The sequence below is a fragment of the Pseudopipra pipra genome, chromosome W (genome assembly GCF_036250125.1).
Source record: "Pseudopipra pipra isolate bDixPip1 chromosome W, bDixPip1.hap1, whole genome shotgun sequence".
Classification (NCBI taxonomy): domain Eukaryota; kingdom Metazoa; phylum Chordata; class Aves; order Passeriformes; family Pipridae; genus Pseudopipra; species Pseudopipra pipra.
In genome coordinates, this window is record NC_087580.1 from 18,223,655 (window position 1) to 18,228,249 (window position 4,595).

Consider the following 4,595-nt stretch of genomic DNA (forward strand, 5'->3'; position numbering starts at 1 on the left):
GCATTGTTGTAACATCCAACACTGCCCGGGGGGGGCCCCAGGGCAGTGGGAAGCCCCTGGCTGGGGCAGACCAACGTGCCCCCCAGGGTCAACTGCAGCCCTACCACCATCAGGGGAGAGCAGTGGCCCCGGTCCCAGCAGCGCGGCACAGCCAGCGCAGCCCTGCCAGCTCAGCCAACCCCTCCGGGACACCCCTGGGCAGTGGCAGCCCCCCAGACGGGAGCACCCCCATGGATGTGGACGTCACCCCGGCACTTAACATCAGCCTGGCCAGTGACGTCTCCATGGAGGAGGACGCCCCCCGCGGCTGCGACCTCTCACTGGCCACCGACGTCCCCATGGAGGAGGACACCGCCCGCGGCTGCGACCTCTCGCTGGCCAGCGACGTCTCCATGGAGGAGGACGCCCCCCGAGGCTGCGACCTCTCGCTGGCCAGCGACGTCTCCATGGAGGAGGACACCTCCCCGCCCAGGCACACCACCGCCAGCCCCTCAGCCGCACCCCAGCTCCAAGCCACCAGGGAGCCTGGGGTGACTCCAACCAGCCGCGCTCTGCTGAGTGGGAAGGTCCTGCCGCAGGGGACTCAGGGGCACTTGGCTTCCTCCCCGGGGGCTGCAGGGACCAGCCAGGATGGTGGCAGCAGCGTCCCCGCGCCCACGAACAGTGGAGACGCCAAGCTGGAAAGGCGGGGGGCGAAGAGGAAGGGGGGCTCTGAGCCAGGGCCTGCCATCAAGATCAAGGCTCCCGCAGCCGGGGCTGGGGCAGGAAGATTGGCTTAGGCCTGTTAAAGGGATAGGTCGTTTGGGGACCTATCCCTGTTTGAGGGATAGGTCGTTTGGGGACCTATCCCAGGTTGAGGCATAGATCGTTTGGGGATCTATGCCAGTTGGAGGGATAGATCGTTTGGGGATCTATCCCAGCGGGAGGGAGGGAGGGTGTTTATGTGGGGAAGATGTAGATAGAGATGTAGGGAAGATGTAGAGATAGATGTAGACGTAGATGTCGGTGGACAGAAATTGTGTGAACAATTTCAGTTGCATTTCTGAGACCTTCCCCTTGGCATGGCTGGGTGCAGAGAGTAAAAAATACTGCGCCACTAATATGGCGCAGGCCTTGTGCCAAGGTGAAGGAGGAGTTGTTCTGGCAGGAAAACAAGGCTTATGGACACCTGCTGATATCCAATTAGTACTGTACACGACAGTATGTTTGCCTTATGTATCCAATGTAACCTGGGGAAGAACCACATGTCTGTGTGTCGCAGGCAGCATATGAGCTGTCTGTCCTCTAATAAAGCGGACATTTTTGCCAATCCTGTTGATTTGTGTGCATTTCTGTCTGACCCCCTCCGCCGTTCCATAGATATAGTTAACAGTTTTCTTCTGGTTACGGAAGAAAAGATTTTATTCCAACACCTGCCTGTGTCTGCCTGGAATGGGGAGGGAGTGCAGGGTGGCCCCAGCAAATGGCAGCAAGCAGATCCAGCAAGGCCCAAAGGGCACCAAGGGCACCCAAAGGGCACCCCGGGCCTGAGTCACTGCCAGAGGTGCAGGCTCTCACGCAGGGTCACTCCCCTGTCCCCTTCGCCTGGGGAAGCAGCCCTTTGGCGTGGCAGCCAGGACACATGGGTCCCGTGCAGGACTCGCGCAGACGGCCCCACGCCCAAAGCAGCCCTGAGCAGAGCCTGGGCACCATCCTGCCGCTCTGGGGCTTTGGAAGGCTGCTCCCAGTGAGCCCACCGTGTCCCCGGTCACCCCAGCGCAGCCCCAGACAGGGCTCCTCCGGGCTGCCCTGGGGCTGCATTGGACAGGGCCCATAAGGGAGAGGGAAGAATGCGCTGGCAACCACATGCGGGGCCTCACAGGAGCCCAGGGAGACGACATCCGTAGATCTCGGGGAGGTGACACTCGGAAGGTCTCGACCTCTGTCTTGGGGGGGATGGCGAGCCACTCAGGAGTTGATGGGTCAGGATCAAAGGGCGGGCAGGCTGGGAATGGGCACACTGCTGTGGGGGTTTGCTCCAGGCCTCCTGAGCAGGAGCAAGATGGGGAGGAGACCTCTACAGGCAGCTTGAAGCAGCCTCCAGGTCACAGTCCCTGCTTCTCGTGGAGACTTCAACTGCCCTGGTGCTTTCCCCGGAGGGTGGTCGGGCACTGGAACGGGCTGCCCAGGGCAGTGGTCACGGCCCCAAGGCTGCCAGAGCTCAAGGAGCGTTTGGACAACGCTCTCAGGCACACGGTGGGATGGCTGTGCTGTCCTGCACAGGGCCAGGAGTTGGACTGGGCGACCCTTGTGGGTCCCTTCCAAGGCAGGATGTTATGTGATTCGAGCTCTTTGGTTAAGCCTTCCTCTGGCCAGGAAGAGCTGGCAAAGCTGTTGGGGGTGGGGCAGAAGAAGGGAAGTGTGGCAGGAAGAATGTAGCAATGAACCATGGGAGTTGTGGTCTCCCGGGTTCTCAGACAATATTTGATTGTCTTTGGTTAGAGGGTCACGTGACATGTTCAGGCGTGGTATTTAAACCTGGGCAGTTTGAATAAATGGTATTTCTGCTCTGGCACTTGTTCGTGTCAGAGTGGGGTTCGTGCCTTGAACAGCACCTCAAATGGAGCCCGAACAGGGTCTTCAGCAGGTTACCGGCAACCAGGAGCAGAAGCTCTGGGGAACCTGTCCGGGGGTGTCCATATCGCCAAAACCAAAAGGAAGAAAAGAAAGAATTCAGCGCGCTGGGTTACCTCTGCAAAAAGGAACAAAAAAGGAAGAAAAAAGGACCAGAAGAAAGGACAACAGAGCTTCCGCACAGAGGTAACCAAAAATTGGCGAATATGGGAGGGTGGTTTACCCGTCAGGAGGGAATTACTCCAAAAATCAAACAAACAGCAGAAGCTGTCTCTCAACTTTTACAAGAACAACCATAGAAGAAAGTAAGTTATGGGACTTGTTATATTGGATTTCGTTGCCTGAACCTGCATTCCCTCTGACTGGACCTTGTCAAGTGTCATCTTGGAGGAAAATAGGGAACAAAATTATTGAAAAAGCCAGTGAGGGAAAAACAGACGCCCTCAAGAATTTGCCTACATGGAAAGACATTATGATAGCCTTGAATAAGCACTACAGAAAGGCAAATGCACCCGGGAGAGTGGACTTCCCCCCCCTTCACTCCTTTCCCCTCAACCCCCCCCCTTCAACCCCAGCCCCCCCACCGACCGAGTGGGGCAGGGGGGGAATGCACGTTGGTCAGGGGGGATGAGGGGGAGGGGGAGCCCTTGGGGGGAACAGTGCAGTGGCAGCGTGTGGTGTGAAGGAGCATGGCTTGGGGGCTGGCAGCATGAGCATGGCAGCCGGGGGGGATGCTGGCTTTATGCCAGCGCCCATGGCTGCAGCTGAGACCATGCCATACAGAGCAGCAAGCAGTGCTGTTGGAGCCGAGGACCATTACAGAGCAGCGCCGACCCCTGGACCGTTACGGGGCGACCGTGACACGGTGGTTGCACAGTCAATGTGCAGAAGGAGAGTGGCACCGGAGGCACCGCCATGTTGCCCCTGCCGTGTGCCGGAAGTGAAGCCGCCACCCCCAGGTTCAGGCATTTCGCCGGGAAGGGGGGAGGATGACTGTGACGGACAAATAGACAGCGAGTCTATAGAGGACACAGAAGAGAATCTGCTAGCTCCCTTTAGCCAGGGCGCTCCACTAACACCCTTTGGCTGCGCAGCGGCCATGAGACCGCTGCAGAACAACCACGCAGCAACATGGATGCAGCAAGCTTACTCCGGCCGTGAGGCGGAAGTGAAAGTGCCTCTTCCGTCACCACCAGTTCAACCAACTCACAACAAATGCACAACAGTTAAAGCATCACTGTGGCTCTCCTACCCAGAAACCAACCCACAGCCCTCACCAGCCTCAGAACAGCTTCTATGCCGAAGATGGCCTGATGGAGGAGGAAGAAGAGATATTGACTCCCTAGAAAGCTTAGCTGAGCTGTGGCAAACTGAACTCAGTGAGACAAGAGAACCAGAAAAAGGACAAGCAGTTTTGAATCCTGCAAAAGAGGAAGAACAGCAAACATGGCTACGGCTACTACTTCAGCTCGAGGAAGAAGATGTAGACTGGGAAAGCACACAGAACATCTGCCTACCCAAGCCCAGACCATCAGCAAAGTCAAAGCTACCAACGTTGAAGTGGACAGCACGTGTACTGACGGCGTTGCTGGCAATGACAGTGGTTGGTTTTGTACTGCGAGAATTTCAGCTGGGACAACACCATCCACCTCCTGACAGAACCAACAACCTAGAGGTAGCATTGCAAAACACAGCAGACATACAGCTATCAACTACCATGTTTAATTTTCTAAGTCACAGAAGGGCAACTTTACTAATTGACAGATGATCTGCTATTATAAAAAGTTCTTTTGTGTTACAGAGGGTAAGAATAATAATAAGAGGGGCCCCAAATCAAGTATTTACTTCTCACTATTTTAAAATGCTGTTAGACAAGATGCCATACACAACATGGAAAGCCAAACTTAAACAAGTAGCAAACAAACAACCAGTTACAATTTCAACTGCAGAAACACATAACTCTTTATACACAGTCACTGCAA